Raw genomic sequence first — 11,149 nt, forward strand, 5'->3', positions numbered from 1 at the left:
TAGAAGGAGCTTAGGTTCCTGAGTATTAGCATTGATAACTATGAACAGTAACCCTGCTATAGATGCAGTCGTCCTAACTTCTGGCAAATAGATGGTGAACAATATGTAATTCTTGGAAACGTACTTTCAATACAAAAGTTTTCCTCTCCCCACATTCATGCATTCTCATAACAGTTGCATGAAACTAATTTATTACTTATAAGTGTCCTTGCTTTTGAAAATGAAATTCTCTTGCTCTAGAATGTATGTAAAAAGATGTTTCTTAGAAGATTGTATATTCACTGCTATAATTCTTTGCTTTTATTTGAATCATAGCCTGAAGTTACCTTTTTGATACTGTTTGAAAGGCTTGTAGAATTGAAGTATCAGTGACACTTTTTACAGCACAGCTATTTGCCTTTAAATAACACCAATTTAAATGAACCTTATTATGGGCTGGCCGAGTGGCGCGTTGGTTAAGAGCTGGCTTGGGACGCCAGAGGGCCCGATTCAGATCCCACATGTGGGGGCCAGTGACACTGCCCTCCACAGCTAAGATGCTGAACAACAGCTCAACCTGGAGCTGGGCTGCCGTGAGTCGCCGGTGATGGTGTAGGCTGCAGCCCCTGCTGCAGTGGGTTGCCATGGGCTACCGTGTGTAGCCAGCAGCCAGAGTGAGCAGCCTTTCAGAAGCGGGCGACTGATCAGCCTCGCCTGGGAAGAGCGCAATGATGGTGCCAACTTGGGCCAGTGAAACAACATCCTCCACAACTAGACTGAAGAACAAAAGGACAGCAACTTTTCTGTTCCCCTTCCCCCAATTCTCCAGTGCTGTGTCCATCCCCTAGTTCCCCAATAAAAATCTTAAAAAAATAAATAAATAAATGAACCTTATTATGCTAGGTCAGTTAGAGTCTAAATTAATTATTGGAAATGCTCTGCTAGTGTTTCTGGATTGTTTTCAGTTATTTAGATAGCCTGGCCCAGCCCTATCTGTGACTTTCAAAATGCTCTTTTTTCAGTTGTTTCATTTTTTTAACCCACATAGAGTACAATGAAAGGTTAGTGGTAAGAATGCTGATTTGGTGCAGCCCCTGGACTCCTTGAATTAGTGAAGAAAATGTTATTGAATGAACCTTAAAAAAAGAAAAAAGAGGATTTATAAACTAAGAGTCATTGTTGCCCCTCACAGGACTGTTACAATTTGATTTGAACCTTTTGGTCTTAACCAATCTGAAGCCCTAGAGATATCTCTATTTTTAGGAGTTCTTTCTTCTCGCATCTCTGACTTAGCACTTGCAGGTACTGTGCTGGCTTTACCTTATATCCAGGTGAGTGTGAATCCCAGGTACTTCATTGGCTTCAAAAACAATCATCACACTGATGAACTTTGTGAATTTTGGACCGTCATGGGGAGGAGTCACCTGCCAGAGTGACAGTCTCCCATCACAGTGCCGATGCGACTCTCAATTTATTTTCTCTTCCTCTTGTCCTACTTCCTCCCTCGCAGGAGTAACAAGCAGTTCTTGAGGTCTCACCTTGAAATAATCCCATCCACTTTCTGATGTCGCAGAGCCAGCCTAAACATTTGCACTTCATAAGAAGCATGCTGGTGAATATGTCATTCACCATTTCATCACAGGAAAAATTTAAGGAAGGTTGTATTTTGTTTTGCTTTTGGTAGTAGTCTGCTGTTGTTGAGAGTGGTGGGTGCTACGTTTTTATTGGACAGTTAAGAAGCCAATTCTTTCTTATATAAAAGGCAAGCAAGCTCTTCCAGGGTATGTATGTATGTGGACTGAGGGTGAGTGGAGGGTGGAATGGTGTGGTAAGTGGATTTCTCTTCCCATTTTCAGCAAAGGTATCATGAATAAGAGTGAATATAAGTTCCTATAAGACCACAAATAGCAGTGCCACTGTAGGGTAGCTTCAGATACAACCAACATAAAGAGAGGAGCAAGAACATGGGAGAGTGTAGGGAGGAAAAGCAAGCACATTCTTATTTCCATTGAGCTGAGAAAACATTGTTTGTAACTTATGAACCTACAGTGTTATAAAGAAGGGTGGAAACACTAGAAATATTTGAATTTAATTATTGCTTTAATTTCATTATATTTCTATTACTATAAAATCATTTGGAGGCTAATAGCAGATTAAAATTCTCCATGAGGATTTTGTCTTCACTTTTTTGAATTTGTTTTTCACTGACCTTGAAAATGTTTTGTGCCAGATATTAAGCTATATGCCTTATGTAGATTTTCTCATTTAATTTTCACATCAAACTACCTCATAGAAGTAGATGTCATTTCTATCTCATTTTAGTAATGAGAAAAGCCAAACACAGAGAGGTTAGTAATTTGCCTAAGATCATACAGAAAAGTTCAAAGCAAGGATTCACACACACTTCAACAATCCTGGGAGCAGCATCAGAGGCCTAATTCAAGACCCTAAAAGTTACAGACATTTCAGTAACTTCGAATTGTGTTTTGAACATGAAATGTGTCAGCATGATTAATTGAGTACAATGTTAGTGGAATGTCATCCTTAATAAAACAATATATTTTAGTTATTCTTTAACATTTAAAATGTATGTTAACAGATTTATAATTATACCTTATACATTTTACTGATTCATTAGAGAAAGGTTTCACAATATATTTTTTTTTTGTCCATTGATCAATGCTGTGTCTCTTTTTCTTCATTGGGGAGAGTTGGAATATGGACAATATGGAATTTAGGAATAACTGAGGGGATGAATACCTTAGTCACTTTGCGTACATATTGCAGATTTTATCATTGTGTCATTGGGGTTGTTTGTGTTATTCAAACTTCACTAGTAATCGCAGTCTCCCCTAAATGTGTGGATGAACTCAGAATTTAATTCCAGAAGGAAGCATATTGAGACTAATAAAAAAGAAAATTAAATGACACTTTTCTTTCAGTATGACTATCTACTTCATAGCAGAGATTTTAAAAATGCACGTTAGTTATTATATGCTTTGCATTAAATTGTTTAGTCAATACTTCTCTCAAGAGAATCACAGTAGTATTTACTGTGTGAGCACTGGTAACATATCTAATTTAAAGGTATAATGTGAATGAATTCTGATAACTAAATTGTCCTTCATGTATGTCACCTCTAACAATTGGTATGCAAACTTTACAGTCACAGAGGCAGCCTTGTCATTCATTGGTGTTGTCAAGGAGAATAAATAATCACTAGTTGACATTTATCACACAAGGGTTTATTTAGTAATGTTTTCATTCTGACATTGACAGACTATGTGAGGACATTTCATCAGCAGCAACTCCAGCCTCACAGAATGCAAAAATGAATATGCACTACGTTATTGATAGCTAGGACTGGGCCTTGACCTCGCTCCTCCATCTTTCTTCTTCATCCTCCCCCTTCACTAATCATTACACCCCTATTCTTGATTTACTAAAACAGAACTCACTGAAAGAACTTTCTGTTTATGTAGAAAGTTAATGCATTGTTTGGTCATGTCACAGACGTTTTTATTTATTTAATTTTTTGATCTTTCAGCTTGATGCAAAACGAAAACAATACAGAAATGGAAATGTTAAACAGCAGACATCTTTTTTTATGTCATATGCCTAATAGAGTACTAATGTTTATCCACCCTAATAGAGAAATTCTCTGTATTTTAAAAATCTGTCAATCATCTAAGCTCTGTTTGCAGAATAGACTTTCCAATTAGTAGAGAGAGATGAGAGAAGGAAAGGAGTGCTTTAGAGAATCATCACATGTAATTATTCTGTCAATACCAAGATGTTTCTAGAGCCACAGTATTATTTATGGGGTCATTATAAATAGGTAGAAGCTCTCCAGGAATGAACTGAATACAACTTTTACTTTCAAATCAGTTTTGAACAATAAATGCCACTTACTCAAATGGAAATTTGAGTTGCCTAAGCACCCACTTTGTAAATTGGAGGAGAGAACCACATAACAAGGAAGTGGCGGGTTTAAATGCATTCTCACTCCACCCTTGAACTAATCCCCAGAGCCTCTTCCATTATCTCATGGGGAACTGAAGATGAGCTGTGAACTACTGGGTAATCTCTAAAGTGGGTGAATTTATGCTGTCATTTTACTGGATGAACTCCAAGCAGTTATCTTTTCTGGAGTGAAAAGTTAAATCAAAGTTACTTGAGTTTTCCTTGAATAAAAATTGGGAGGGAGTCTAGAAATGAGTGTGTAAAAATGACATCCTCATTTCTAGTGGTTATTGTCTTTACTTCTGCAGTTCTCCTTCACCCCTTCTTTTCCAAATACTCAGTATAAAGGAAACGGCTGATCCCAGCTTGGCTGTCTGCCAATGTGGCCACAGTTCCACCAGTGACATGCTCTTCTACTAGTTTATTGGTACTCTTTCTGAGGATCTTAATGTTTGTACTCATTCATCTTTCCTTTCTTCCTTGCTCCTTTCTTCCTCCTTTTATTCCTCCCTCCCTTTATCCTTTTTTGATTCAGGAAAGTATGATAAATAGTAGTGAAGAGAGATTATAAAGACAGAATTTTTACATTCATATCCACATCTACAAAAAAGCAGTAGGAACATTATTAATGAAAAAACTTAAAACATTTATATATAGGCTTTACAATTCACTGGTCCTAGATTCCTTCATTAAGTTCATCATTTATGACTGTGGGTGATAGGACTGGATTAAACTGCAGTCGACCCACAGTGTGTTGTGCTTTGTTCAGGTGCTTTTCCAACGAGGGGAAGATCCTCCTGTCGCCTTAAGCTTGTGAACACACATCGGACTCTGGTGATTTGGGAGAGTGAAGGGCACCAGGGTTTCTGATCCCAGCTAGCTCTCTTTGATGCCAATGGATGAGGGCTTTCAGGATTGGGGAAGGAAGATAGATAGTACTTGTGTGTGCGACATTTTCCAGGGAAGCTCCTCTATTGATGGGCATGAAATTCCCATAGATCCATGTTTGTCAATCCTAGTGTGCTGTCAGAATCACCAAGGGAGCTTTTGAAAAATAGTAATGCCTGGCTCCTATGTCCAGACAATCTGATATAATGATTTGGGGTGCAGCCCTGGGGTGAGTCTAATGCACATCTAGGAACTATAAATGGGTTCATTCAATTTCAGAAATTTCCATTCATTTTTCTCCTTTCCTTTCTCACCTGGCTTATGTGCTATGAAACATTGTTTGAGTTCTGTTCTCCATCCCTTTGTGACCCAGGGTCTTTCATGATTTACTGGCTTCTTCTTTATCCCCCTCCCCAGCCCTATGGCCCAAATGCTTGTTTAATTACTCTTATCTTTCCTTTTCCTTCATGCAGTCTTAATGCAGCCTTAGTATTGAGAATTGGAAGATGCTAGAAGAAATTAAATATGTGCATTCCTGCCTTCCAGCAGACTATGTTTGAAGGCAAGTTCAACATGGCCATGGGCTATTACCATCACCTCCCCTCCAAAAAAAAATAAATAAGTAAATAAAAGGAGATTCATGGGATAGTACCAGGATAGGACAAACCAGGACAAAACTGAAAATATTGAGCTTATATTTATAACCAGTTGGTTAGATTATACTATTATTTCTGTATATTTGTTACAAAACTTCTGGAGAGACACTGAGCAATTCCACTTCCACTCAGAATTTATAGTACTTTGTCTGGCAGCCATGGAGGTGTGCCATTTGATCTCCCTTCAAGAAGAACTTGCCTTTGGCTAGAAAGAGTGCGTTTTGCTGATGGCCTCCAACAATGTCACCTTCCCTAATCTGAAGCAGCATCCGGCAGAAATCATGTTCTTCCAAGAATTACCCCTGCCAATGACAGCTCAGCAGGTGCTTAAGACATAGACATCTAGGCCCAATGTGGTAATATTCTAAAGGGCAACTTTTGCTTTGAAGCACCCCAGTGAGTTGGCGAAGACTGTCAAATTTGCATCATAATCTGAGTGTCTTGCTATTGCCTCTTCTACCTGTCGTTTCCTTTAGCTGGTGTCAGATCAGCATCACAGTCTAAAGATCTTTCTGCTTCATCCTCTTCCTAATACACATTACCCTCTAACAAACCTTTTGACCCTCTAGTTTTGTCTCAGTATCTGCTTCACAGATAAACTGTACTGAAAAAAATCTGTCAATCTTTTAAAATATTTTTAATTACAAAATTTGCATTATTATATTCCGATAATGGAACATGATTACAATCTTTTGAATATATACTAATACAGAAAATTAGAGTGAAAATTTACCACCTCTAAAAATGCTACTGTTCATAGTTTTTCTTTAAGTATTTTAATATGTTTGTAAGATTATATAAAATTAGTACAAATCATATCTAGCTTTCTCCAATTATATAAAAGTCTTACTTCTTAGAAATCTTGTCAATAAAAAAATTCACCTTCAGATTTCCAAAATAAAGTCGTTTGGACAGAGATAACTTGGCATTTAACCAAATGTAAGTGATTCTGCTTTGATAGGTATGAAAAACGTACATTAGCTGGAGGAGTATTTCCTAAAGATACTTGTTCCTCTGAATGTTAATAAAGCAATCTCTTCCTTTAGGTGCTCACCATATTGAATTAGTTGTCATTGTTATTATGTATTTTGTTGGCATGATGTCATCATTTATGACCTGCACAACCCTTGGCATAGAGCTAGCCACGTGGTTTGTGCATATTCAGTGTCTGTTGTTTTGAACTAAACAGCATTCCTGTCCATATTTTGACATCTGGTATTTCATTGGTGTTATCAGGGGAGAAATCCTCAGAAGTATAACTCCAACTGACATGGAGAAGGATAGGAAATTGTTATTTTTCCTTGATGCCCTGCCAACAAGCCCATGGGTCTGATAAAACAATTGTTTTTGTTAACAGATGTTGAGTTCTGGAAAACTTTTTAAAAGCCCTATTCTTTCATAAACCTGAGTACTCCCGTGCACAGTACTGGAGTAAAGAGAGGGTTTAAGTCAGGAAAGCCTTGCTAAATAAATGGCCTCTGAGTGACAATGGCGTTTTGCTTTTCTTTGAATCCTCAGGCAGAGGGCAAGGTTTGGAGCCAACATTAAGGGCTGGATGAGTCATCTGCCATGGTATGGCAATGATTCTGTTCTCAAGCTGATGTCTCCTTTTCATTTTCTTCTTTTTTTTTTTAGCAAGAGAGAAAATAAATTCAGTGTTCTTTTTTTTTTTTAGGAGGGTTAAAAAAAAGAAACATCATTCTATTGCCCCAAATTGCATATAGAACTTCAAAGAGTGACCTATTCCCAGATATAGCAGAACTTAGGTGGCAACGGGAATGTGTCACCTTTTGAAACATAAGGTCTTCAGATCCCCAGGCCTGCATATCTCTTCATTGTACTTTGGAGAATAGTAGGATTAGGAGTAAAGGAGTATTAAATATAATATAATACCATTTTCACCTGAGAGTAATTAATATTTCTGGCCATGCAGACTATCACATGGCAGGAGTCACAGTGACAAGAAGTGAATGACGAGAAGACAGACTCCGGCTATACTGAAATGTTCAAAGCCTTGCTTTTTTCACAGTTGGCCGATTAATTCATTTTTAGAATTTGGACTTCTCAGGGGCAGAGGTTTTTCTTCTTTTACATTAAATATACTCTTTTCCTCACACTGTTCAGTTACATAATAGGGCGAGTGCATGTGCAGAGTCATGTCTTCTTAGTATTAAAACACAAGGTTATATCCTCTACTTTCAAAGTTACAGTGTTTTGTGATATTACTAATTTTGGACACAACAAATAAGACATTACCAGAAGTACTTTCTGGGCAGAATAAATATGTAGCTGTTCTTAACAGAGTTTGTTGTTACATGTAGCTTTGATTTCCTATCCCCCTCCCTCCAAGAACTGTATGAGTGTTTGTTTATAAGCTCCTACCCTATCTTTGAATGTTAGAACTTCAAATGATTTGTGTATTCTGTAGTTACATTTTCCAGATTTTTCTGGCTCTGTGGCTTTGGTTGGAAAGGTGTTCCTCTCCTTCCTTTGACCCATTCTGTTTACAGCGTTTCACTTCAGTTCATCAGACAGCACCTGATTAGGTGGCCTTCTGTCATCTGTCCCCCACACATCTCTCCTGGCTTCAGCACTGTGGGGCTGGCTGCCCTCCAGAACCTCATCATGAAAGCAGCTGTCCTGACAGGGGAAAATGAATTCGGTTCATCTTTCAATATTTTCAAGGAGTTGGACTTAATGTCACAAAGAGGTCAAAGGCTTAGTCACATTTAAAGTGCGACATGATGGCATCCTGAAAAATATTTAACTTATCAGGCAGTAGTGTTTCTCTAGAAGAATAAAGACCATGAAAATGGGCAGACATGTTTTGGAATACCTGCTCTCCCATCTTTCTAGCTACATACTGGAAATACTAACTGTAAAGTTCCAAGTCCCAAACAAGTTGCCTGGCACAGTAAAGCAGGCTGAATAAATTTTTGTTCTCTTTAAAAATGTATTAAATATTTACAATGTGCAAGGCAAGGTTGGATAACTGGAATGCTGGATGGTATCAAAATATTATAAGGTGGATACTCAGGGTAGTTTTAGGGGATATCTTGGTGAATTCTGAGCTCAAATCCAGGCTAGAAATTAAAAAAAAAATTCTACATTGCAAATCTAGGGGAATAAGAATTCAGAGAAGGGAGAGATTTCTGTCAGTGGAGGGATAAGGCAAAGCTTCATGGAGGGGGTGGCACTTGATATAAAAGCTGAAGAAATTCTTCCCTTCGCTTGCACTCTAGTGACAGTGATTTGGACTTCACAGGGATAGAAAAAGGATACTGAAGTGATGGGAAAAGAGTTGAGCAAATGAAGTTAATGTAGGACATGTTTGGGGAATCGGTGATGGTCGAAGTTGGCTGGACTAAAGTCCACATTAAAGGGAAGGTAGGAGATAATTTTGGAAATATAGGGTAGGTGTATTTTGAAGGACCTGAGATCTCAACCTATATGAGAAGCATAGCGTCATGGGGGGAGACCCTGGCTATGGATCAGGAAGCCTAGACTGTCTTCGAGGCACCTGGTAAGGGATGGCGGAGCACCAGGGTTCTGGAGGTACATTGTTCTGAGTTCAAATCTCAAAGTTTCCTCTTACCAGCTCTGTGATATTGAGCAAGTTATTTTCTCTTTCTAGCCTCAAGTTGCTGATTTGTTAAATGAGAGGATTAGAGTATGTCTCTTGAAGTATAAATTTGTTTGTTTATAAATTTGGTTGTTGAGAAATGGCAAAGGTTTTTCATACAAATGTAATTTTTTTTTCAAGTGGAACTGTTTAAAAGCTTGGGAATGAAATAATCAAATGAAATACTCAGATAACTCTTTGGTTTCTATTCCATTGCTAAGGATTATATGATCCTAAGGAGATGGACCTAGGAATACTATCTAGGACAGTTTGAAGGGATAAAAGACTGAAGGTGAGGAAATCATTTCACATTGGGCCTAAAACAAAATGGGGATTTGAAGAAAGTTAGTAGCAATTTTTAAGGGAGAAGGGAAATCACAAGACAGATATGGCAGTGGTACAATCCAAAGAATTTGGCACCTGACTGAATATCAATTCTGCAGCTGACAATCGCGGGAGTATTGCCTTTTTTAATTTACACATTCTTTTATATTAAATCATATAAGTAACCTGATTTAGTGATGACTCTTCAGTCTGCATTACTGAAAGAGAGTTTCAATGTATGTGGGGTTCCTAGTGATGTAGACTGGTACATGTTATTGGTCCAACGAATATTTATTGTGGACCTAGTGTGTGATAGCGAGTGTTCTAGGTGTTGGGGACATGGCAGTGAGCAAGAGAGACAAGGTCCTTGCTCTTGTAAAGCTTGCATTCCCAGACTGTGATGGAAGGGGAGAGAGACAACAAACAAATGAAGACAATAGCAGCTAGGGAGGAAAAAAATAAAAAGTGCTGTGAAGAAAATGAACCAAGCTGATGTAGTAGGGAGTGCCTGGGAGACTCATGAAGAACTCCCTAGGAGGATGTATTCACATTGACAACTGAATGATCCAAGGAACCAGCAATATGGAGCCGCAGGGCAAGAACATTCCAGAAAGAATGAACAGATAACACAAAGGTGCAAGGATAGGGATTATGGTTCTGTAGGTTTCAGGAATTGAAAGAAACCAGCCTGGCAAGGGCAGAGTGAGTTAGGGGGAGGGGAGTAAGAGATGCCAGGACAATACATGTGTTGACAGCATGGGGCCAACTCCAAAACTCATTTCTAGTTTCTTTTTGGCTTTGTTGCACGTTTACAGCCCAGTAGATAACATCCCTTGCAGCAAAAGTAGTTAATGAAACCACAGCCAGTCTCTTTTTCCGTACCAGCTGTTGGGGATATGTGGAAACTCTCCGCTTTTCAGAGGAGAAAAGTGGGGCTCAAAGATGCTTAGCTACTTGCTCAGTCACTCATTTTGTAAATGGAAGGGCCAGGACTCAAATCAGGTCCTATGACTTCCTCTCCTCACGGTGTCACTTTCCCTTCTTATGTAATTCTAAAGAATAACAGAGTGTTATTAACCTCTTATCAGACAGCCTGCAGAAGCGTCTGTAACTCCAGATAGCTGTTTTAACCAAATGACAGTGTAAGAGTCCTCTGCTTATGGCTGACAAGGTGACACATGCTTGCTGCAGAGGTACAAAGGTACAGAGGTAGAAGGGAGTACCTATAGGCAGAGAACTGGTAGAGTGATTATGTACTTGTTTTCTTTTGCTTGGGCATCTAAATAGCAACCTCTTGCTTTAATAATCTCATGATTTGATAAGTTTCCAACAAAATCAGTTTTATGTATCTGCACTGAATGGACTGAATATGCCATTGTTTGGTATTTTAAAACAATGAAATGTGGTAAATAAACTGGCACTTACACATGAGCACTAGATTAGCTATTTCTGCCCCTTGCCCCTCCATTAAGCTAACCGCCAGGCCTGGGCCATTAAAATCCAGCCTTCTTTCGTTTCAATTACAGCCACACATAAATTGGACATTCTGAGCTTTTCTAATAGGGCCATTTTCAGGGTGGATTGGGAGCTTTCTTATAGGTGTCTCCTCTCGTTTCTGTTCCCATCCTAAGGTCCTCTCTGCTACTTGCAACTTTGAGTTCTGAACATGCTTATTTCAGAGGCAGTTGGGATCTCTGTTTATGATGCATCCCCAAAT

This window comes from Hipposideros armiger, unplaced genomic scaffold, assembly GCF_001890085.2.
Source record: "Hipposideros armiger isolate ML-2016 unplaced genomic scaffold, ASM189008v1 scaffold_794, whole genome shotgun sequence".
NCBI classification, from domain to species: domain Eukaryota; kingdom Metazoa; phylum Chordata; class Mammalia; order Chiroptera; family Hipposideridae; genus Hipposideros; species Hipposideros armiger.